This window comes from Stenella coeruleoalba, assembly GCF_951394435.1.
Source record: "Stenella coeruleoalba genome assembly, chromosome: 18".
Taxonomy (NCBI): domain Eukaryota; kingdom Metazoa; phylum Chordata; class Mammalia; order Artiodactyla; family Delphinidae; genus Stenella; species Stenella coeruleoalba.
Window position 1 is genome coordinate 13,175,360 of NC_137164.1, and position 27,066 is coordinate 13,202,425.

Here is a 27,066-nt window from a genome sequence, read left to right on the forward strand (position 1 = left end):
ATTCAGAGAAGTCCTTGCCCCGCTACAAAACGATGGAAAGGAATATAGCAGAAGACATTATTTCCTGGCCTCTAAAACTATAATCACATCTCTCTCTTTTAAACTTAGATAATATCATTAGGGTCAATGGCATTGTTTGTTTTATAATGCAGGCATATCAGGGCATCTCTAACTATTAGAGCACAATTTCAATGGAAAAGTTACTATCACTCGACTTAGAAACAACCTGTGAGCTTCAATGCAATTTTCATAATTAACTTTCAGTAATAAATTACCAGCTGTGATCCTGCCACTTAATGAAAGATTATTATGCTCCTGGCGCTGTGATATATTCATTTTATATATCTTACCAACTGCACTGTTAGCTAGGTATTTTTATCCTCAGTTTGTAGATGAGAAGCCTGAGGATTAAAAATATTAAGTAATTTCTACAAGGTTATCCAGCTAGTGAATGTGAGGGTCAGGACTTAAACTGGGGTCTATATAACATCAAATCTGAGGCTTTTAATCACTTCCTCCCAAGCAACTGGGGTGGTTTAGCAAAATTCAAACGGCACACCCTGTGAAAGAGTGTCGTCACTCTAATATTTTTCTCAAATGCTTTTAACCGTAACGTTCCATCAACTAGAAGATTCCATCTGCCTTGGGCAATTTACTGTAAAAACAACCAGATTTGAGCCTGAAATATGATCTTTTTGTTAGTCAGCTCATCAACAATCAATTTCCAGACACAAATTTTACCTGAAGCAGAAGTTTTGCAAACAGAAAGTAATATGCATTTCCTTGTGTTTCGATGTTTTTGTTTTACTCTACAACTTTGTTGACAGGCTATGTCAGTGAAAGTACCAGGAAGATAAATCAAATCAAACAGAGGTTGATTCCAGAAGGAGCCACATCAATTATTTAATTCTGCCTTTTCATTGTTACTGTTGTCAGGTATCTGGCACTACAGGAAAAAATATTTCCAGCCATTTCAGACAATGGGCCTTAGAAAGAGGCAATGCTGCAAACGAAGAGGATTATTAAACATGAGAAATCTCTAATGCAAACATTATTCAAAGAAGACAAATGTTTATTTTAAAATATTTGTGTGTTTCCTCAAAAAAATGGAACTACCATACGATCCAGCATTCCCCCTTGTGGGTATGTATTCCAAGGAAATGAAAAAAGGGTATCAGAGAGATGTCCACATGCCCATGTTCATTGCAGCATTATTCACAATAGCAAAGATATGGAAACAACCCAAGTATCCATCAATGCATGAATGGATAAAGAAGATACACACACACACACACACACACACACACACTAGAATACTATTCAGCCATGAGAAAGAAGGAAATCCTGCCATCTGTGACAATATGGATGTGCCTTGAGGGGATTAGGCTAAGTGAAATAAGCCAGACAGAAAAAGACAAATACTGTATGGTCTCACTTATCTGTGGAATCTTAAAAAAAAGTCAAAGTCATAGAAATAGAAAGAAGAAAAGTGGTTGATAAGGGCTGGGATGTGTGGGTAGGGAAACTAGTGAGAGGTTGCTTAAAGGGTACAAACTTTCAGCTATGAGACGAATAAGATCTGAAGATCTAAGGTATAACATGGTGGCGATAGTTGATAAAACTGTATTGTATAGATGAAATCTGCTAAGAGAGTAGAACTTAAGTGTTCTCACTAAAAAGAAAAAAAGAAGATAAATATGTGAGGTGGTGGATTGTTAACTAGATGCGGGAATCCTTCCACAACGTATACATGTATCAAATCACCACAACGTATATTTTAAATATCTTACAGTTTTATTTGTCAGTTATACCTCAACAAAGTTGAAAACATATTTAGACAGTTGCAAGTATGAATCTGATTGCTATCTGAAAGTTAATCATTGCAAGGATTAACTTCGTAAGAAAAATATTTTAATGTGATTCTTCAGACACTTTTCTATTGGTGTCCTGCTAAGAATGATAAGGACCTCCTTCACATACACCATCCCTTCCCATCCTTCCATATCTTCCCCCAATGTTGGTAATCATTTTAGTATTAGGTTGAATCATATGAAGTAGTCATTTTGTATAAAAAAGTCATCACATATAGGCAGTTTCATATGATTCAAACTATTTTATATTTTAGAAATAATATTTATAAATCTATATTTCATAAATAATATTCATACATTTAAGTACTGTTCGTAAATAATAATATTCATAAATTTACATTTAATGTTCTGTTTTCATTTTAACTTTTACCTCCTGACTTCAGGGAGCTATAAATTTAATTATACATTTTCAACTTTGTAACATTTCCGGTAGGTTCTGTCACCAAAGTTGGCCCTCCATCTTTTGTCAAAGTTTGATTCTATGGTTGAAAACCATTAAGATTCATTTGCATTATAGTAACTATATGAATATCATTCATTACAGAGTTGAGTATTGGCCTGGGAATCTATTTTTTTTTGTTTGTTTGTTTTTTGCTACTCAAGTAATTAATTCATCTTGAATCTGGAATTCAAGACAGACTCACCTAATTCTAATCACCATAAAAGCAAAAATTTTATATCAGTGGCTCGAGATGATGTATTGTAAATACTTTTGGAATGATGCAAAATAAAATGAAAAATAGTTCAAATTGAGCTTAATTGTATATAAGGACAGGTGATTTACAGATGATCATAATAAGCACATGTGCATTTAATCAAAATATACAAGAAAAATTTTATATTATGCTACACCTGTATGTCAACAGAATAAGAATGGCCTAGGAGTGAGCAGACAGATGGGGACAGTATGACTGAGATACCCATTTACACGACACTATAACTAGAAGCAAGAAAAGAAGGCAATAAGCTGGTTTTCTTTGCTGTGAGGATTTGAGTAAATCACTTGTTTTCTCTATGCTTTATTTTTTTCCTTTTTAAAAAGAAAAGTGCTATAAAAGGAAAAAAATGATACACTGGATTTCATCAAACTTAAAACTTTCACTCTGCAAATGATTCGTTTAAGAGATGAAATGACAAGCCACAGACGTGAAGAAAATACTTGCAAACCACATCAGCTAAATGACTGGAACATAGATATTTAAAGTACTCTCAAATCTCAACCTTGAAAAACAAAACAAGAACAAAAACACATTAGATAATGCACAAAAGACACAGAGAGACATTCCATGGAAGATTATATACAGATGCAAATAAGCACATATAATTATGTCTGATATTAGCCAGTGGAGAAATGCAAATTAATGCCACAATGAGTTATCACTACTAGAAGAATGGCTGAATTTTAGGATAAAAAAATAGTAATGGCACTGAAGTACAGATGTCACCTTATCCTACGTTCCCACATCCTTTTGCAGTTAAGAATGTGGAGAAACTGGATCATTCATACATTGCTGCTAAGCGTGCACAATGGTACAGTCACTCAGAAAGATAGTTTAGCAGTTTCTTAAAAAAATAAACATTCAACTAGCATATGACTCAATAATTACACTCTGGGCATGTATCCCAGATAAATGAAGACTTATGTTCACACAAAAAACTGTACACAAATGTTTACAGCAGTGTTGTTGGTTATGGTAACAATCTGAAAATAATCCAGATGTTAAGTGGAGTGTGGTTTATCCACACTATGGGCTACTACTCATCAATAAAAAGGAAAAAAACTATTGATACACACAATACAATGCATCTCAAGAGCATTAATACTGAGTGAAAGAAGCCGATCTCCAAAGGTCATACAAAGGTGTACGATTTCAGTTATCTTACATTCTCAAAATGACAAAAATACAGTGATGCAAAACAAATGAATGGTTTCTAGTGGTTAGAGATGGTGTCTATCAAAAAACCACACAGACACACACAAGTTAAAATAGAAATCAAGAGGCAGACCTTGGAACAGTCCTGTTTAAAATAGACTTGAAAAGGAAAAACAGATAAAGATTCGGTGAGTCTTATTAAAATTGAGATTGATAAAGATGGACTAGAACTAAAAAGGAAGGAATAAGGACACTGTTTCCCCAGACATTGTACAATTGGATTTAAATCCAGTCCCTAAAAAATTAATACTTTAGCAAGTGTTATAAAACCTGAAAAGGCTTGGAAACGTGATGTCATACATGCTAAGACTGATAAACAGAAAACTAGAGACTGTTCAGTAATTCATGTGGGTACACTGAGAAAATGCTTCAGATTTCAAACTTTTATTATATTATAGCATAATTGCTAAGAAAGTATGTTGTGGAATTTGTCAGGTTTGGGTTTAATTCAGGGCCATACTACATAATAATTGTGTGACCTGGGAAAGCTGGTTTAATCCACCTAAGCCTTTATTTTCCTCATCTGTAAAATGGGGATGATGATAGTTGTCCTGAGGCTAATAATATAAGGCAGGCAAACCAATCAGCCTAGGGCCTGCCATAGCCTACTCACTCACTAAATGTGAACTCATGTTACTTTGCTATTATTTTCAGAAAAAAAAGTTGGAAAACTTCATTCTAGCCACTATCAGAGCTCCTTAAACTTCCTGTACTCCCAGAATCATTAAAAGCCATCTAGTTATTTAGCATGATAATTGTGTATTGGGGGAACTGCCGTGTGACTTTAAGCTCCAATGCGATACCACAAAGCAAGAGACTAGAAGATTTCAAGAAAAATTGTATTAGGCATGTCGCTCTTCACAGAACACTTCAGAAAATTGAACCCGTATGGTTAAAGTCTGAGCAACTTCATGGCTCAAAGAGGATTTCAGTCCTGAGGGTTTGTAATTATGCAGTTACAGAATTGTGTCTCAAAATTGATATTTATTAAAAATATATATATTTACAGAATACATTTTTTTGGCCATCAAAAAACTTCAATAGAAAAATCTTTAATACACAAACTGCAATCATGGCAGCATCCATGGAGCGTAATGGCAGACAGAGATAGCAGAAAAGGAGGCTGGGGGAGACAGGAATACAGGAAAGGGAGAGGTATTCAGGTTCCTGAATCCTACCTTTGTCCACACCATTCTTGTTTGTAAGAGCACTTGGTCTTACTACAGGGCATGTCAAATCATACAGAGATGGATGGCACTTGAGGTCTTCACCAAGAAGACCAGAAGTAGACCCCTCCAATTTTACACCCCACCTCCCATTCCATAATCTATGTAAACGCAGATCCAGTTAGGAGACAACTGACCTTGAAGTCCTTATTCAAGAAAGCCTTCAGGTCTGTGAGCAGGTGCTCTTGGTCATTAGTCCTAATAAGAGAAAAGCGGCATGATGGCTTTCTGGCAAATCTACATGGTATGTAGAGAAAAAGAAAGTGGTACTCAGGTCACAAAGAATTAAGGTCTAAAGTATCTGCTTTTTTACAGGTCTGTGGAGTAGAAATAAAGTGGTCCTCTTGGTTGGGTTTGAGAGATCCCAAACATCTTCTCTTTCCTCAAGGACTGTCTTAGATAAAGGTTATAACCCCAAAGTTCTCCAGATGACACCCCAGAACTTTGGGGGAAGGCTGATTACCTTCCTCCAGATATATCAAGAGACTGACTGAAGTCCCATCACCGCCCACTGCATGGGCCTGGATTCCCACAGTCAGATGAAATCTATGGGCTTCCTGGGCAGAGGGTTGGGTGTGCAGCTACGGAGGCTCAGGTACTGGATAGGAAGGTAGCCCAGTGGGCAAGCGAGCTCAGCAGTCCTCCAGCTTGTGCATTTGTTGTCCCAGCCAATATGAAAACTGTGTTTCATCCATACCATGAAATACTACTAAGGAATGAAAAGGAACAAGCTATTGATAAACACAACTACTTGGATGAATCTAGGGTTGGTGGCCAAGAGGTTCCACTGGAAGGAAAGTCCAGCTTTAGGGTGGGTTCTCCTGAAGCTCAGAGATGGTCTACTTGTTGTTGACCATGAGATGAACTCCTTTCCATGGTGGTAGATGTGGTGTTCAGGACCATGGTCACAACCATGGCATCAGACTGTGGGCTGAGGGACAGGTTAGGAATGTCAGATCAAAAAACAAATATGCATCTCACTTCTGGGACAGGACCAACCAGGTTAAATAGAATTTAATCTAACCCCTCACTCTCTTCTGAGCAAACATAATGGTCCTTTAGCCAGACCCTCCTCTAAGGCCTCATCATACTTAAAGCCATTTATTAACCTGGAAGGGGCTGTGGAGAGAACTTAAGGTTCTCCATTCCTGGAAGGTTCATACTGACAACCTAACAGTCACTTGTCAGTCTGGAGCTGAGACCACGCTGTGTTTGGACTTAATGATGGATCTGTACAGTCTATATTGGGAAGATGGCATCTTCCTCATCCACTTCTGAATCCCTTTTGCACAGAATAAAACTACAATGTATATTTTTTCAAAAAAGACAATAGTGCACGTCTCAGGGTAAACAAGGTCTGATTTGGATCATATGAACACAACTAGCAGATATATTAATCAAATGCTGAATGATACTGATGAAAAATTCAGAGATAATATCTCATAGGTAGGTTCGGGTGACGTCTTAAGTTACATGAACTGGTTACTATAATGTTGGGCACATCTGCAGAACACCATTAAGGAAACATTTCAGGCCTTAGGCAATTTTAGCAATAACAGTTATAACTAACACAAACAGCAGTGAGCGATGACACTTTCCCAACCTTGTATAATGGATTTCGAATGGAGAAATGAAGATTACTCAGAAAACCACAAGCCTGAAAAAAAATCTCACCTCAGTGACAGAGGTCATATTGCTACTGCATTATATTGCCTCTACTTTTTGTTCAGTTAATAGTGTCTCTGTTATTCAATAAGAAAGAGCTACTGGTTGGAACTTAATTACAATTGATTTGAGCCACATAAATACGGTTTTATTTAGAATTTATTATTTTATACAAAATAACTTTAAAATGATGGTTTAAAATGGTTGTTCTAATGTCATAGACTTGGTCATTTTGCAAGACTAATGTTACTCCTGAGCTAATAAAAAAAAGCAGGTTAAACGTTCCAAAACTCCTTTGCAGTTGCTATATTCATCTCTCTGTGGGTATAAATATGTATCTATACTATACCATATAAGTATAATTTCTTTCTTTTAAACATTTTGACTCAATTTTTCGGCATTAAATTCAAAATATAAAAGAAGTACTTGTGTTTCTGACTATGATAGAATGGCATGTAGTGGACTAACATTCCTTCTGATAACATTTAGAAAAGCTGGGTAAATATGAACAAACAAGCAAATAAACAAATCTCTGTCTAAAGAAAAGTTCCAATTATCATACTAAGTAAAGCAAGTCAGAGAAAGACAAATATCATATGATATCACTTATATGTGGACTCTAAAAAAAGGATACAAATGAACTTATTTACAAAACAGAAACAGACTCACAGACTTAGAAAACAAACTTATGGTTACCAAAGGGGAAAGTTGGGCAGGGAGGGACAAATTAGGAGGTTGGGATTAACATATACACACTGCTACATATAAGATAGAGAATCAATAAGGACCTAGTGAATAGCACAAGGAACTCTACTCAGTACTCTGTAATAACCTATATTGGAAAAGAATCTAAAAAAGAATGGATATATGTATATGTATAACTGCATCACTTTGCTGTTTACCTGAAACTAACACAGCATTGTAAATCAACTGTACTCCAATATAAAATAATTTTTTTTAAAAAAATCAACTTAAAAAAAAAAAGAGTCACAGAGCTGACTAGGACTTCAGAAGCCAATATCTCAGTTAGGGAGAAACCACAGAGAGATGACCTGACCTTCTACAAACCACATTTCCCCTCAATGCTTCTGCCAAGGCAAATACAAGTTTCTCATGTCCTGGTAAGAAGAGAGACAGATGGAAGTGAGTCTCACACTCAGCAGCAATTTTCTCAAAGCATTTGTTAAAATCTTAAGCTTTGCAGGAAAATAAGTAAGACACTTATCAGAAAGCCGCTGAAATTTAGAGTGTTCATCAATCTCGCAAAAATGCAGAGGAAAAATTCATATTCAGGAACCTTCAAGGAGAAGCGATCTATTAAATAGCCAAGGTTCTCAGACCCTGGGGTCTTATAACATATCAACGGGGTCAACCAGGGGTTTATGGGCTTGCAAAGTCTGAAATTAGCCTCTCATCAGCTTAGGTTCTGGTTGGATTAAGATGTTTACTCCCATTTTATCTGCCTTGCAGAGGATAGATAAAGCTATTAAAAATATCCAGATTACAGCACAGAGAGCAAAAATGTGTGGAAATACATTAAAAGAAGAATTAAAAGAATACTAGATATATGACACAGACTAAAAAGGAAAAAAAAAATGTGTAACTGGGGGTGTTAAGGGGGAAAAAAGGTAGGTGCAAAACTACCTCTGAAGAGATAATGACCAAGAATTTTCCAAAACTGATAGCAAGCCATACTTAAGAAATGTTCCAAACGCCAAGCAGCAGAAATCCAAAGAGATCACTTCGGTACATGATTGTAAAACTACTGAAAACGAAAGACTAAAAGAAAACATAAAGGCAACCAAAAACGAAGAACGCGTTGCCTTCAAAGGAGCCACAATCAAACTGATGGCTGACGTTTCAGCAGAAATGACAGAAGTCAAAAGTCAATTGAGTGGCATAAGGTACTGGAAGAAAATAATTTTTACTCTAGAATACTATAACCAATGGAAATAGCTTTAAAAGGGAGATCAAATAAAAACATTTTCAATCAAACAAAAACTGAGAAAAATTTTTGCCAACATACTGACACTAAACATGCTGAAGAGGACGCTTGGTTGCCCACAGAGGCATGGCGGTGCTACAAGGAACAGAGGGCATATAAAGACAGCAGGTGTAGCATCTGCAATTATAAAAATAAAAAAGAAAACCAAAATTAAAAAATGAAACAGGTTTATAATTGTTCTTGAAAAAAATTAAGTCTATCCAGCTCAGCCCACCCCTCCACCAAATGCATGTATGTCAGCGTGTATAAAATTTTATTTTTTAAAAGATCAATATACTGTCCCTCAAGTTTATTTCCACTTTCTTCTGTGATAAGAAAGAAAGACGACTATAGCTCATCAATAGTCAGGTAAACGTTTTGCATTGGTTGGTCTTACACATATATGTCAAATAATTGGCAAACACTTTCAAAGTACTGCTGTGAATTTTAAGAAAATAAACTGAAAGTATTTGCTGCATGAATTAAAATTAAAGGGTTAAACTCTTTTTAAAATGAATGAGTAGTTATGATTAATAAATCAGTAGTATATCGTAAGTATTTTATTTCAGACAAGACATTTAAAATATTCATATAGATCTTTATAGTGAATTCATATAATATTTATCCTTATGATTATGGTCAGCATTTATTTTAGTGTAAAACACAAAAATGGTCAGAAATCCCAGCACCATCATGTAATGACTTTCCCCTCATAATGGAGCAGAGCATACAACTGACCATTTTTCTTAAACACAATAGTTTAATCGTGCCCCTTGTATACCAAGAAAGAATGTAACAATGTGAAATTTCCTTTCTTAAAATCCTTTGCTTAAGCCCTTCTTGATATGAAATTTTCTTAAATATATTAGAAAGAAACTTTTATCTCTAACCTAAAGAAAAGAAACTAACAAGAGTATTTTATCAGAAGTCATGATTCATTAGAGGTTGCAATGAAATTTCACCATGAACACAGAACCTTACCACAATTTTATAAATCTTCAGAGAAATAAATGTTCATCATACTTGCCATCTGCATACGGGAGTACCCTGATCTGGTAGAGGCAGCAGAGAATGTTGGTTCCTATATGGCCACTTCTCTGTCATCAGCCTCCAGTCTATGAGGGAGCAGCCTTAAACACAGGACCAATTAGACAATTGAAGATGCCCATCTGTAGATATGAGGACGGAGTGCAAGCAGTAGATATTATTGAATGCTGCACTGGAAGTGAACCAAAGGGTGTATGAAACCCTTTGAGCAGTCACTGTCTTTGTTATACCTGTACATCCATTTTATTATGATTCAAATCAAAACAAATTCTGGCAGACTCTGAAACACTCCTAAAAGCTATTGAATACCGATGCATTCTATGAGCAGAGGTTATCTTTAATCACATTAAATAATTGACACATTATATATTTTTATAGATGAGAGGATCTTGACTCATAAGATAGTAGTTCAGTTTTCAAATAACTCTTTAAATAAACTGAAACGAATCAAGGTTATATGGTTCAAATATACCTAAGTTATTCAACAGTGGATCATTTCAAATACTCAATTTGTTGAAAAAAAAGTGGTAATTTTAATATTTAATTGTTCCCAATATTTCAATTATATCAATGTAATAACCAGTAAGAAAATATTTAAGAAGATTAGAAAGTTAGGTTTTAAATTCTGGTTCTAGTGATTCACTGTTAAGTACAACTGACAAAAGCAGTTTTTGTTCTTCAGGTTAGATTTTTTGATATCTTATATGTTGGGAAAAATTCTTTATCATAAGCACTATTATAATGAAATGTTTTTTCATTAAGGCTTCTTTTATTCATGAAAGGGCAAAATTACTTGCTGGTTCACTCTGTTCCACGAATGTGCTGGAGTGCTAAATGAAAATATATGGTTCAGTTCTCTAAGTAGTTTGCACGTTACAAATCAGAATGTTAAGCTGTGAGGTTAAAATGAACCAGATAAGCAAAGAAGTCTTTTCCTTCTGCCAACATTTTCTTTTTATACAGCACATACAGAGAGACATATCTTTTTTTTTAGATACAAAGCTATTTAATATCCTACAGAGCAATAATAACCCGAATATTTGAGTGTTCTTTAAAAATATTTTTTTCTCTTTAATTGCAGAGGCTATTAGAGGCTTCGAGACAGGCACTCTGATTATTTCACATGATAACTCTCAGACACAAAAAATTTCTGGTAGAGTGGATAGTCCTAGGGATGTACTCCCCCAAACATGATTCTAGAAACATGAATGTAGCTCAGTGTAGCTCCCTTTTTGTTCCCAATATTTAAGACCATGAGGTAGCTGGCCTATTTCGAGGCCTTCAATACATGCTCAGCTGTAGACAGAAGAGCTTCCTAGAAACACTAACAGTGGATACTGAGAACTCTTAGATGATTCTAGGATAGTTTCATCCATCTAAGAATATCTTGAGCCAAAGTTTTTCATGTACCAAGGCAAAGGGATAGGGGGGTGAGGATCCAAGTCAAGATATCCCTAGCTCTAAAACTGGCTTCTTCTCTTAGGTTTGCTTCATTGGTTCAAAGGGCCATTGGGCAACATGCGGCTGTATCACCATAAATCCATCAAGACTTTGGAAAACACTTTATCTGCTAAAATACATCACCTTTGAATGGTAATTCAGTAATATCTATATATAAAAGGAAAGCACCATCTTTAACAGTGTCAATAATGCTATTTAAATTTAACATAAATTTCTGGTTGGAAACTCTAAGCCCTACCCTTACAGAAAACAATTGGAAGCAAGGAAGATGCATTTGGATTTCTTCCAACATGACCTGATGTTATTTTTTTTTTTAATTCTAAATATAGACTATATTTATTTTAGCATGACTTGTTATTTTCCTAATAAGTTTTCTATTTCCATGAGAAGAGATCAGGTGACAATAAAACAGCAAAACATCTACAAGATAACAGGGGACACTAGAACATATTAAGAGGCTTATGAGAATCCTTTTTGGAAATCTTAAACCAAAAGGTAGTATGTGCCTCTCTGTATGCTCAGCATCTAGTAGAGTGATTGCCATGCATTAAATAAGTCCTTCATGAAGCATTCTATATGTGTGTATATGTATCATATATGTATATAGTATTTTAAAAAATCATTTGGTAAGATTTGAGCATTTGCTTAAAAAAAGACTTTTGAATTAGATGAACTTCCAAGCCATTCATTACTTATCTAACCTTTCTACAGGGACACTGATACATTGGCAAAAAACTTCTTTTGTCTTTTATAGGCTACTTTACCCTCTTTGCTAACAATTTTTATCTCCCTGTCTCTGATAATTACTCTGTAAGCATCATCTTAAGATCTCATCCCCAATCTCCCACTCTGTATCATTCTGTACTACTTATATAGCATTATATATAGCTATATGTACAGGCTTACATATATATACATATACAGTCCATACAGATGGAGATATATATAATTTATGCTTAATTAATGAATTTAAGTGCAGGTTTTAAGAGCTGGTATATGTTTAAATGCAAATATATATATATATATATATATATATATATATATTTCTACAGTTAAACGAATCCCAACATTGCTTGTCAAACTACAACTATCACAGAAGAGAATTCATTTAAAGTGTAGCCTTCAATGTGATCTTCAGCTCATACAGCCTAAAGATTTGATGTAAAGAGATCTTTACATAAAACGATACCCATGCTTCACAAACAGTAAGGACGATTATATAGAAAGCATGATGGATTCTCCATCCTTCACTCAGTGTACACTATGCACCACGCCTGTCCTTTCATCCTTCTATCATATTTGGGGGGATTCATATTGGTACGTGACCAGTTCCTTGAAGGTACAGCATATTAAAATACAGAGGCTGAGCATAGCAGCTGACAACAATCGCCCATGCATTCATTGATTCCATTCACCCATTCAAAAAGCATATGTTGAACACTAATTATCTTAATTCTGTGAAAATGAAAATTACGATCCCATGAGCTATGAACTATGATCCTGGTATGCACAGGGTACTAGCTTACACAATTGTGTTGTTTCTCCACTATCATTTAGAGGTAAAATATATTAAAAGTGTAGCAGAGTACCTGAACACTGTTCATACACTTTCATTTGTAAGAATTTTACTCTTAATTAAGTAGAATAAAAAGACTAAAAATACACCAACCACCCTCCAAAAAATAATAGCTCATGCCACCCACAGTTGGACATCATATACTGTCAAGGTTTTGACATGAATTTTTAGCTTAATTTACCAAATCCAATCACACCAAAGAAGTCTCTGACTTTTAGTTCAGTAGGTATTCCTGAGAAATACTTGTTTTGTCCTCTTTCAACTCTAATCACACTTCTCATGGTGTAATAGAACTTAAACTCCCTCCTAAGAATTTCAGCACAGCACCACTTAAACTAAAGCACATTAATAATATAATTGGTTATATAAATCCTGTGAAAATGAGCATTATAGTTGACTGAAAGTTATTACTGAAAGTTATGTCCATTGAATAATGGACATAAAAGTTGACTGAAATTTATGTCCATTGAATAATGGCGGGTTACGTTTTATAACATAGGAAGTAATATAGTACTCACTATATCACATAAGTGCAAAATTATCATTCTAATGGCTTCATTAGTTAAATAAATATGCTCACAATTATATGCTCGCAATGGAATTATAAAACTGAAATAAATTAAGTATGCTTAATTGCAAAAGCGTAATATTTTTGACAGTCAAAGTCACTTAAAAACTCACACATTGGGCTTCCCTGGTGGCACAGTGGTTGAGAGTCCGCCTGCTGATGCAGGGGACACGGGTTCGTGCCCTGGTCCGGGAAGATCCCACATGCCGCGGAGCGGCTGGGCCCGTGAGCCATGGCCGCCGAGCCTGCGCATCCGGAGTTTGTGCTCCGCAACGGGAGAGGCCACAACAGCGAGGCCCGCGTAGCGCAAAAAAAAACCTCACACATTTTTTGACCATTCTCTGGGTTTCTTAAAGGAGTTTACTGTCTAGTTCAGGAGATATACCTCTACCCATCTGCAAGGCAGAATATAACAAGGGTTTTGCTTGTGTTTATACGTGCGACAGCTGGAGACATAAAGGGAACTTTCAAGGAGACAGTGATATTGAGCTAGGTTTTGGTGCCCGGAGAACATTTTGACAGGAAGCAATAAGGGAAAAGTTATTCTGTACAGAGGGAGCTTTGCCAGCAAATGCAAAGATGAAGATCTAATTTGTGTGTCACTCATCTATTTATTCAATTATTCATTTACTAATATTCAAACAATATCTACTGAATGGATACCACTTCAGTGCTAATTTTTGTAATGGTATGAGATATATTCAAAAAAGTTATTTCCTCAATTTTTGACATAAATAGATTTTTGGATTTAAGCACATTGGTTTTAAATTCAGGTGTAGGTTTAAAGAAAAAAAAAAAAACCCATGGGAAGTTTGTTAAAATGTGCCACCAGCTGACAGATATCTTCTGGGATGCATGAAAGAGCACTCCCCTCATTAAATACCAAGGGACATGCAAAATAATTAGGAACTTAAAATGATAACAAAACAAACACTTGTCTAGAAATTTCATATAACACTAATAAGATGCAATATAAACCTGTCTTAACATGACTGTGTTTTGTACAAAGACATTTTATCAACAGCCTGCAGATGTTCTAAAGTTTTGAATGACAATTTTTTATTTAGAAATTATAATCTCATGACTATTTAAAAATTTATTACCTTGAATGCTATCCATGAAAATAAGCCTTTTTTTCTTTCCACATATGTTACATTTAGATTTGAGAGTAAGAAAGGAAATAATTTTAAGAAACTAGCTTGAGCTGAGTAGCTCATCTCCTGCTCTGCTTCAAAACCCATGGAGCTTTAGTTAAGAGCATTGTTTCAAATTCTAGCCTCATAATGGGGTCTAGCCTCATAATTATGTCCCAGTGTTATAGCATTTGAAAAATTCAAGCAATAAATGGCTGCAAGAATACAATGACTGTATGGATCTTGTTAAAAGATTACTAATTTTATTTTGGAGACCATAAGAATCAAGGAAAAAGAGTATTGGCTTTAGAATCAAGTAGACATAGGTTCAAATCCTGACTCTACCATAAAGCAGCTTTGTGATTTTTTTTTTTTTTTTTTTTAGTAATTTAGTCTTTTCAGATTTGTTAAAAGGTAGTAATAATACCTTAGTGTTAGGATAGATGTGAAGATAAATGTGAGAAAAAAATTTTTTTCTAAGTTTCTAGCATAGCTCTTGCCATACCTTAAGTACCCATAAATAATGGCCCCCTCTCTTTTTCCTCCTTTCCTTTTTTCATAATAGTTCCTGTTTTCCTGTCTTAAGTAAAATTTACTCTTGATAATATTTGTTCAAGGAATGACTTATGGTAACTTTTTCAACATATTTCAAAAACATAGCAAACTACAGGCAGAGTGTAACGAATGCATATCTGATTCATTACATTTCACTTGCCATTTCTCAAAAAGAATGCAGTGTGCTAGATAAAGCCATCAAAGCATGTTTTTAAATTAACATTTTACTTAACATTTTCTAATTTTATGAATAAAACTGTGCCCATGTGTCATCTGTTGCTTCTCAAGAAGCCGTTACTCAGTGACACTGCAAAACATTTTTATAAGGATTGACAAAACGTATACTAATATTAATGGGATATCAGTTAAAAGAAAATATCAAGTACTGAAACTATTGTCTCTCTTTTATAACCTGTTTAAGTGAAACTGAACTTTCAGAGGGATGACTGAGATTTTTAAAAAATTTAAGTATATCTACATTTACTGAATAGTTCATGGAACAATGTAGTTTTAAATTGATACATTTCCAATGCATGTGTCTTTAATTTTCAGTTTCACAGATGAAGAGCTTCTTCTCCTAAATGTATTTTTTCATCGTACCGTATTTTGGTAGTACTAATGTTTTCAGAGATCAGGTCTTTATTTGTACTGATTAAAAAGATACAGCTATGATATTACATCCCTGATCAAAATATTCTCAAATCTCTTAAAATATTAAGGTCTCAAAGCATCTTGGAGGATTAGAACTAGGAGGAGGAAAGATAGTTCTAAAGCAGTTTTTCATCACAACTAGACAGAAGCAAATGTCCAATTTAAGTTGGGTTGAATTAACAAGTTTTAGTGTTTATTTGGTATGAGTATGTGTTGTGCGGCATGATGAAGCATAAATGAGGTGAAAAGATAAGGTTTTTGTTTTGAGCTGTCTCTTCATCTTTTTTTTTTTTTGCGGTACGCGGGCTTCTCACTGTCGCGGCCTCTCCCGTTGCGGAGCACAGGCTCCGGATGCGCAGGCTCTGCGGCCATGGCTCACGGGGCCCAGCCGCTCCGCAGCATGTGGGATCTTCCCAGACTGGGGCACGAACCCGTGTCCCCTGCATCGGCAGGCGGACTCTCAACCACTGCGCCACCAGGGAAGCCCCATTATTTTTAATAAGAACCAAAATGCTTATGGTAGGTTTTCCATAGATATTAAAGAGGTGAGTAACACGAGTTTCAGTTTGGCCCAGACAATACAACGTGGGAGGAAAAGATGCACATTAGAATCTGATCTCATAAAATGTTCAGCAATTATGATTTTGAAAAAAAGAAAAGTTAATAGTTTATTATATTTCCCTTCATTTAGCTTGTTTTTAAAAATAAACCAAGCACATTTTCATAAGAAAATATTCAGTCCACAGTTTTACTTTCCTAGCTAGTGTTTAGCATTTCTTCTATATCTTTATTTACAAAATCCTTTATCTCTTGGAGCACTGATATTCACAATATTAACTACTGAACAAAAGTGTGCATGTCTTTATTTTTGTTCCTATATGAATTAATCAGAAAAGTCAGATTGTCAGTTTTCAGTTGCTAAATATAATGTTGATAATCTGAATTGCCATAAATTATCCTGACAATTAAACACGCAGGCATAAAACTATGACAATATTTTCTACAATATATTTGTGAAAGTATTTTCAATTCAGTGGGGTTAATCAGTGCATCCCTAGAGGTTATTATTATACTTCAATAGAAATTTATCACATTTATAATAGGGTTTAAGTTTAAAAGTTTAAAATGTATGTACTGAACATGATATTCAAATTCCCCTAATCAGAAAGAATAAAAGCAATGTCTGGTATTTCCTACTTATATAAAGTATGCGTTAATAAAGTTTATCTTATGTGGAAAGTTATTTGCTCTCTTACCATTTTAATAAAGTGGCCATAAAATTCATATAGAACTTTAATTTTCTCAAGGTTTTCTCTTTGCATTTTGAACTTGGCTTTATAGGAATAACTGCCACAGAAAAACAAATAATGTAAAAATTACAAAATGTTAAAGCTTATAAGTAATGGAAAATTTATTCCACCTCTTATATCTGTGAGAATGACCATTAAGCAAGTAAATTGAAACTTACTTTTCAAAAACCAAGATTTTCAGAGTTAATATTTGACAGGATTTACTAAAGATACATGTTTCTTTTACCTGTTGAGCTGAGATAAATTATGCTTTGATGAATGCCCATGTTCCTTTAAGCTCTTAACTAAGTGGAAGAACTTTTCTAAATTTGCAATTACAAATCTTCTTGCTATGCCTTAAACTGTCTGCCTACCTAACTATATATTCATTCACTCAATGAATATTAAGTACATCTTATGTATCAATTTAATTAACCTGTTAGTACTTCTCTTTGTGTGTAACCTTCTTGGCACTTCACTCCACAACGGCAAGCTTAGCAGGGTAGCTGAGCTCTGATCAGCTCTACTGAAAGGGTCTCCAGCTCTGTGGTCTCATTCATGAACAATGAAAGTGCTTGCTTGCTTTCTACCTGTACTAACCGTCCATTAATTCAAGACATTTGCATAAAATACTTTGGTAAAGCCAATTTAACTTCTACTGACATACTGATTTGCATTAACTGCATTAATTTATAAATATAGTTTTTAAAGTGCTTCTTTAGCAATATCTTACTAAATTTTGATTCTAATATTCGAACTGCCAGTTATCCCTTTATCTTATTGATTCTTTGCCTTCCATACTTAAAAGAGACGTGTTTCTTGGTCTACTGTCCGGGTGAACAGAAGTAGGTATTACAAATCTAAGTATAAATAGCCAACCATAACACAGTGATGACGATTTCAATGTTTTAACATATCCACCCACTCTTACTCTCCCTAATTCAGAATTTAAAAAAAAAAAAACACAACAAACTCTAGCTACCCTTTTCTCTTAAAGAATTTGTAATATGTTTTGTGCAGCAATTACTGTAATAGGAAATCCAGAAAGTATATGAGAACGGAATTTTTTTTTCAGTGTTACAAGTATGTTTTAAATTTCCTTTTAATAAAACAAGTAAACCTTGCTTCTGTCTCCCCCTGCTCCTTTGGCTTGGTGCTTACTCAGAGTAAGCGACCTGCTGCATTTGTCCCCTGTGGATATTAACCATGAAGGGCCACCCTAAGAAACCATGTGAACAGGATTACACCATAGTGGATACAGCATGGTGAATACAGACAAGACACGGAGCTCCCTTGTCTCAATCTCTCCCAACCGTCCATCCCCTTCCAGTAGTCTCTAGTTACCTCATCACAAAAGGCAGCTGAGTTCTCAGCTAGAACAACAAGTTGTGCAGCAAATCTCAGTGATTCAGCCAAGTAGCAAACAGGGTCATTGGCTTAGTTGGAATTTCAGTTGCCAAGCAAACTATGAATCCCTAGCCTGGGTCCAGCGACACGGATAAGTGTTTCTGTTTTTTGATAGAGAATGAAAATGACGCAGAGTATAATTGATCGACAGGATATTGATCACTATCCTTTCTTCATTACCCCAGTTTAGGTACCAGAATATAAGGGCTCACTTATATACGCCCAGGGGCCACCAAGATCTCCATTTTCCCTAAATGCATAAAAGGCTAAAAACAGCCTTCTTTCCCAGCTCCATATCGTGGCTGCTGCTGCTTTGAGTACCATATAAGTCACACTGGGGGTTCACTCTTTGCCCTCTCCCCTGCTTTAAAGCCGGCTGCGGTGAAAGGCTGAGAACTCCAGCTCAGCCTGGGTCCATCACAGAAAGCTTCACGGACCCAGTCCCAAGCCTTAAAGAGAAACCGTGCAGCCGGAGCCTCTTGAACTCGTAACCCCCCAGGGATGTCCGCCTCCCAAGAGACAGCCGGCTTCCCAGGCAGCTTGAGAAACTTAACCGAGATCCCAGAAAGCAGGCGAGGTATAGCTCGGGTCAAATGGAGCTCTGAGGCGACACCCTCTTTACCTGCAAAGTTGTAATCTTCTGGCTGAAGAGGGATCGAGTCAAGGTCGGCGGCGCGGGTGCTTTGCCGGGTGAGAGCACGCCCGGCAAATTCCAACGGGATTTCCTTAGTCTCCGCCGAGTTTTGGAGCATTCCAAGGAAAACGCACGAAGCTGGAGCCCACGCAGCTGGCACCGAACTGGGCGGAGTGAGGATGCTCTGAGAGTGATGCCATGGGAGGCGGGGGAGGGGAGGCCCTGGAGGGGGAGGTGAGCTCCGGGGGAGGAGAACCTCGCCCACCCTCGCCCTTACGGACCCCTCCGGATAAAGTTAGCGTTCCCACGGCTGTCAGCCGATGAACCCAGAGGAAGGCACCCCTCCCTCCATCTCCGGCGGCTGCCTGACTCGGGGTCCGCACAGACCGGGCTCGGAGGGGACCACTCGTGAAGATGCGCGTCCCACGCACCGCTCTGCCTGGCGGTGGATGGGACCCGCGCGAGGGCAGGACCCCGGCTCGGCTGTCCAGGAATACCCTCCGCCTCCTGGGGCCAAATGTTTGGGGTGAACCAAGTGTTTGGGGGCAGGCGAGCTCACCACAAACCAGCGGTCATCCAGCCCTGTCGGTGGCCAGAACCCACCCAGTGATCCTGGAGGCGAGCCAGACACACCTCCAGGCTCCGGGCGAGCTCTGCAGGCTGCCCGACTCCAGTTCGCGTCAGGACCCGGCTTCTGAGCACCCTGCTCCCACCCTAGTAAACAAGCACCCGGGCGGCAGCTCGCCTGACTTGAAAAAGTAACCGCCACCCTCACCCCGTAACTCTCAAAGCTTCTCTCACTCTGGCTCTTCTGGGGTCCCGGCACCCGCTCTCCCGTCCTCAAGGTGTCAGACTTCCCCTGCAAGAGCAGGCGTCTGCGGCTTCCTACTAGTGTCAACAATGGAGACAGTCGCAATGAATAAATAACGAGGCAGCGTTCCACCCACCCTCATCCAGCTCTGTCTTTGCAACAGGCATAGGAAATCAGTAAGTTTCCAAATATCAACTAAAACCCCAAACGCGCACCAGCCTAGAAGCGCGAAGCTCGGTGGCTTCAGGTGGGATGTATTGAGAGACAGAGAGAGAGAGAGAGAGACAGAGAGAGAGAGAGGGAGGGAGGGAGGGAGAGAGAGAGAGAGAGAGATGGATGCTCCCATCAGCGTACTGAGATTTCAGGATAAAAGTTATCTTTTGGCAACCACTTTAATGGTCACACCTGAGAATAAGATCCAAGTGTTTAGAGGAAAAACATATATATCGGCAAAGTTGGCAATAACTTACTTGCTTGCCACTGCGACGCGGTGATTCCCAGCTTGTCACTCACGGAGGCTTTGTTGGTCACGACCCAGGGACTGGAGAGTCCATTTGTAAAATAGAGAGTGGCGTCCACGCGGAATCTTAGCTAGCGATTAGCGAATACCCGACTTGACACCCTCGGGTTCTACTTGATTCGTTTTATCTTCCAAAAGCCCTGGGGTGAGCTGCTGGTCGCCCGTTGCGTCCCAGCAGATGCCTGCTCCAGCTTCGCGCTTGTGCAACAGATGAGTGGCAACCCTTTCTCCCTGTCCCAGCCACACACGTCGTTACACCTTCTGGGAATCAGTGCTCTGGCGACTGCTGGGAGGACCAGTTTCTTCCCAAGAAATGTTCCCCCAAGGGAGTCAAGAATAGGCGGCAAGCAAGACCCCTACGCAGACTCCAAAGTGCAACATTAGAGAATTTCCTTCTTGGCTGTCTTTTATATTTTCCTTCTAAGTTCACAAGAGTTGAGGGGGTTTTTGCTTGTTTGTTTTCTTTTTCTTTTTGAGTATTTACATGAGTAAAGAGGATATTGCTAGAGATCACCCCCTGGGGTGATGTGCATGCTGCTTTTTATAAAAAATAACTTTTCTTATTTCTAAACTTTTCTTTCTCTCTAGCTTCCGGCTCTTCTCATGGGTTTCTCTCAAGCCCAGGCTTGACCCCTGTTGTAAATTTCTAGGTCATCTACAAATACTGAGGTACACAGAAGCAAACGTGGTTCCTATAATATCTCTCCAGAAAATAAAGGCACAAACAACAAAGGGATTCCTTTCTTTCCTCAAATCTCTCTCTTTTCACTTCTTTACCACAAAAGTACTTTAACATTTTTAAACAGTTTGTAAAATGTTTTATGTTAAACAATGGCAATTATGAAATATGCAGGAACACATGTATCTGTAGACATGGTAATGAACTTTATAATAAATACAAATCTACTTTCTGCCTAACAAGGGAGGGGGAGGACAGCATATATGAAAATCTATTTTATGCAATGGAGCAGTAAATATTTTTGTATTTTTTCATGAAACAACTTATATTCCCATTAATTATCAGTAATTAAAATGTTTTAATGCCTAAGAAACTAAAGTGAAGCTGACGTTTATTAAGGTAATGTTTTGTCTCAGCCTGATAAACAAAAGCCTACATATTTAAGTGTGTGTCTTTTAAAATAAACCCGTAACAGAATTCCACATACTAAGATGAGTGTATGCCTTTGTAATACATTTAAAAATACATGCAAAAGAAAGTGGACCACTGACGACACATACCCATTAAAGGCTGAGAACTTTACTTTGCAACCTTAGCTTCTGTAATGCCTGCTCCTGCCTCTCTCAGGATATGTTCTTTATAACAAATGCCATCTCTGTCATGATGTTGGTGAGATGCATTTTGTCAACTTCCCTAATTTGGCAGTTTTTCTATAAAAAATGTGCCTGTGAATGTACCATAAATACAAAACAGAAAGGAACAGGGAGGGCAGCCATCTGAGTAGGCTGTTTCCATGGGAAGAGGAATGTTCTATTGATCCCTGAGCCTCATTTGCAACACTTTCATGTGCTTATTGATGGCTGACCTCATGCCACCTACTAAAATGATTAACGACTACAAGAAAGTTATTTGAAATCTATTTAAATAACACTAAACTGGTATATTACAGTCATTAACAATAGAAGGACAATTCGCTTTTGTTTAAATTTTAAAATACAAACGTGACATCATTCCACAAACTGGCATTCCACTTAAAATGCAATTCACTGAACTCACAGAAATTTACAATAAAAGGTTATATGGTTACTTGAAATTTCTTTTGAGTACCTTAGTCAGAAAAACAAGAACGTGCTCATTTTGAAATTAGCAAGAGATAAGTGAGTGACCTCAGAAATGATAGCAGTGAAACTATTCTCTACAATGCCTATTTATTCATAGCTAAAGTGTATCATGGAACTGGAATTACAATTGTTTCAGGAACTTTCAACTTCTTTCTAAAAATTATTCTTCCACTTTGGAGTTGATTAGTAACATGCGAAGAACTTTCTTCCAAAGCTGCTGTATCTCGGACTTAAAGGCAATCACAAAGAGAGGTTATTGGAAGAGGTATTTGGAAAATTTATTTTTTTACATGTGTCACTAACAGGATTTTATGTGATATACATATATATGTGATTTTATATATATATAATACTCTCTATATAATGATGCCATCATCATCATCATTACATGATAATCGCCTTTACTTGCTTACCTTAGGCAAATCTGGGAAATAAGTTAGCATTGTCTTTGAAGCCCAAGTGACCTTTCTGCCCATGTGACCAGGAGTCTCAATGATTTGGCACTAGGCTCACCCAAGGCCCTTCACTGAAGGGTCTGATCAGTTTGCCTAGTAGACTGTAACCCCTGCTCCAGGTTTTTGCATCCTCCAGTTGTAACTAGGCTTTGATCCAACCGGCATAGACCATGCTATCATCATAACTGTTTACCCGCCTTTTAAAAAAAGTTATTTTCTATGTTTCCTTCAAAAACATTAATTTTAATGGATTACTATACATTTGCATGAAATACTTAAGTAGTTCTCAAGTCTGGAAAGTATGGTTTGTTTTTATAGTATTATTCCTTATTCTGAGACTTTGATGAAAGCCTTTGTACACATACTTCTCTCTACACATCCGCTTACGTCCTCAGAGTAGATTTTTAGAAATAGAGCCACGGTATCAAAATGCAGGAATATCTTAAAGCTCATGATAGATGTTATACATGATTTGTCGAGCCCTCATCGACACGGGGTTTAGGTAGTCTTTTTTTTTTCCTCTTTTCTTTCTGTATTTTTGCTAACTTCCTGGTTTTTAAAAATGACACCTCAATGTAATGAGTTGTATTATTAGACAATGTGAATTTCTATATATTATGCTTTTCTATTTGTTTCTTTTCTTGTGAGTTAATATATCTTTTTAATACTTGTAGGGAGGATTTTTCCCCATTTGATTTGTAACAGTTTACCACATGTATAGTAGATATTTCTCGGTTTTACTTATTGCTAACATCTTGGATAACGTTATATTTTTAAAACGGTTTAATTCTTATATACTTTGTTTTTAACATCTTTATTGCAGTATAATTGCTTTACAATGGTGTGTTAGTTTCTGCTTTATAACAAAGTGAATCAGTTATACATATACATATGTTCCCATATCTCTTCCCTCTTGCGTCTCCCTCCCTCCCACCCTAACTATCCCACCCCTCTAGGTGGTCACAAAGCACCGAGGTGATCTCCCTGTGCTATGTGGCTGCTTCCCACTAGCTATCTATTTTACATTTGGCAGTGTATATATGTCCATGACACTCTCTAACTTTGTCACAGCTTAGACTTCTCCCTCCCCATATCCTCAAGTCCATTCTCTAGTAGGTCTGTGTCTTTATTCCTGTCTTACCCCTAGGTTCTTCATGACATTTTTTTTTCTTAAATTCCATATATATGTGTTAGCATACGGTATTTGTCTTTCTCTTTCTGACTTACTTCACTCTGTGACAGACTCTAGGTCCATCCACCTCACTGCAAATAACTCAATTTCGTTTCTTTTTATGGCTGAGTAATATTCCATTGTATATACGTGCCACATCTTCTTTATCCATTCATCCGATGATGGACACTTAGGTTGTTTCCACCTCCTGGCTATTGTAAACAGAGCTGCAATGAACATTTTGGTACATGACTCTTTTTGAATTATGGTTTTCTCAGGATATATGCCCAGTAGTGGGATTGCTGGGTCATATGGTAGTACTATTTGTAGTTTTTTAAGGAACTTCCATACTGTTCTCCATAGTGGCTGTACCAATTCACATTCCCACCAGCAGTGCAGGAGGGTTCCCTTTTCTCCACACCCTCTCCAGCATTTATTGTTTCTAGATTTTTTGATGATGGCCATTCTGACCGGTGTGAGATGATATCTCATTGCAGTTTTGATTTGCATTTCTCTAATGATTAATGATGTTGAGCATTCTTTCATGTGTTTGTTGGCAGTCTGCATATCTTCTTTGGAGAAATGTCTATTTAGGTCTTCTGCCCATTTTTGGATTGGGTTGTTTGTTTTTTTGATATTGAGCTACATGAGCTGCTTGTAAATTTTGGAGATTAATCCTTTGTCAGTTGCTTCATTGGCAAATATTTTCTCCCATTCTGAGGGTTGTCTTTTCATCTTGTTTATGGTTTCCTTTGCTGTACAAAAGCTTTGAAGTTTCATTAGGTCCCATTTGTTTATTTTTGTTTTTATTTCCATTTCTCTAGGAGGTGGGTCAAAAAGAATCTTGCTGTGATTTATGTCATAGAGTGTTCTGCCTATGTTTTCCTCTAAGAGTTTGATAATGTCTGGTCTTACATTTAGGTCTTTAATCCATTTTGAGTTTGTTTTTGTGTATGGTGTTAGGGAGTGTTCTAATCTCATACTTTTACACGTACCTGTCCAGTTTTCCCAGCACCACTTATTGAAGAGGCTGTCCTTTCTCCACTGTATATTCCTGCCTCCTTTATCAAAGATAAGGTGACCATATGTGTGTGGGTTTATCTCTGGGCTTTCTATCCTGTTCCATTGATCTATATTTCTGTTTTTGTGCCAGTCCCACACTGTCTTGATTACTGTAGCTTTGTAGTATAGTCTGAAGTCAGGGAGCCTGATTCCTCCAGCTCTGTTTTTCATTCTCAAGATTGCTTTGGCTATTCGGGGTCTTTTGTGTTTCCTAATTCTTATATAATTTTAACTGTCACATTTTTTCCTGAATAATTTCTTTTAGTACTTTAATATTCCTAAAGCCTTTTCCCGTCCCATGTTCACTGATTTTTTGAACATTTTTAGAAATAATTTTATTGTTTATGGAGCTGCTTAGTCGTTAATTTTATGGACTCTAGACTCATGCTGCCTATGTTTGAAATCCTAGTCCCAACATTCATTCAACAAATATTTATGGAGTCTGTATTAAGGGTGAAGCACTGTGCTAGGTGCTTAGCATACATCTGTGAATGAAACAGATAAGATCATGCCCATGCAGAACTTATACTTTAGGGAAGACAAACAAAAAATAATAAGTATATTAAATAAATTATATGTGATATTAGAGATGGATTAAAAGAGTGAAATATGGGGATTACAAGTGCTGGTGGGGGCAGATGGTGATGGTGGGTCACAATTTTAGACATGTTGTCAGGATAACCTTCATTATTATGGAGACCTTTGAGCAAAGACTTGAAGGTTGGAGAGCTGGCTATGGGGATTCACTGGGGAGCAGTCTTCAGGTAGAGGAGTAGCCTGATCTGATTTACATTGTAAGGGATTATTCTGGCTGCTTCAGTGAGAATAGACTGTAGAAAAACAAGGGTGGGAGCAAGGAGACCACTTAGGAGACGAAATAAACTAGGAAATAGGGTGTGGACCATCTTAGATCCACTCGCATTTTCCAAAATGCTTGTGTGCAGGATGTAAGAAGAGTTAAGCATGGCTATGAGATTTTTGACTTGAGTAACTAGGTGACTCTAAGTAAATAATGTTCTGAGATGGAGACGATAGAGGATGGTATATGTCATTTTTTTATAAAGAAGATTAGGAATTTGCTTGTGGACATGTTAAGTCTGAGATGGCTATTGGAACAGATAAGCTGTGTGACCTTGGACAGTGTTACTTAACCTCTCTCCATGCTGGTTTTCTTACCTGTGGAAGAGTGAAATCATTGTTCCTACCTCATAGGAACTTGTTGTGAGGACCAAAACATTTTTATATGTAAAGCACTTATGACAATTATCAACACAGTGTAGACAATATGTAGATTTTGTCTATTCATTTTATTACATTGAATTCTAACATATATGGGAATTATTTTAGTATGCATTATTTAGTGAAGATCTAATGTTTCTCTTTGACAAAATAGGGAACCAGAACTATTTACTATAACTGGCAATGCATGAACGACTTCTTTCTTTCCACACTGATTGATAATGTCACCTTTATTATAAACCAGATTCTTTTGCCAATGCCTCTTTCTGAGCTATCTACTCTTCTACTGATACCTCCACTTTTATGAATTAGCCCCAAATTGCCTTTTTTCTCATTCCCTATCCTTTTTGGAGTTGGTCAATTACTAAATACCACAGGATGGTGTTGGTTAGCTCCTCCATCAGTTCCCAATGTCTAGATGGGTACGGCCAGTGAAAGCCATAATTGTCCGGATGACATGAACTAATACTAATACCTGTAAAATGATAGTAACAGGGATGAGCACATATACAGGCTCAATAATTGTTAACTGATGTCAGCATTATCAGTACCCATCAATGAATGAGGCTCTGCTGCCCCTAAGATGGAATAATTGTTTACCCTCCTACCCTCAGCCTAGCACTCCATCACATATGGTACGTAGCAGATTCCCATCCCAAGTGCACTACTTATCCCAGAACTTCTGTGTTTTCCACCCTAACCTGGAAACATTTTCACAGCATACAGTTCACCTTCATTAACTACTCTTGTAACAGAGAAGAACAAACCTGACTCCATATTGGATCTATTCCTTCAGCTCTAACCCTTGTGCTCTGTTGCCTGTCTCAGTCAATGCTGGCTCTGCACGTTTTTGAAAGGATGTTGCCCATAGCCTGAAATATACATGATAGCCCATTCTCAAGGCTCTGCCTCCCAGTCTTGATCTTTAAAGTTACAACACCTTCCCATTCATATAGAGATGAAAATTACATAACAGAAAACAATCTGTGTCTTGTTAGAGGTTTACA

General features: G+C 37.1%; 1 protein-coding gene across 2 annotated transcripts in view; it reads right to left on the reverse strand.

Annotated features, from left to right (window-relative positions):
- TRPC4 (transient receptor potential cation channel subfamily C member 4) overlaps nt 1-20,641 on the reverse strand; it is a 162,066-nt gene extending 141,425 nt beyond the window's left edge. Inside the window, exon 1 of one of the 2 annotated variants that reach the window (XM_079902605.1) lies at nt 20,283-20,641. The gene's annotated coding sequence lies outside the window, so the exon portion shown is untranslated. Of the gene's footprint in view, nt 1-18,989 lie in introns of both variants that reach the window. The other variant, XM_079902606.1, reaches the window with a different exon arrangement.
- Between the last annotated feature and the right edge of the window lie 6,425 nt (nt 20,642-27,066).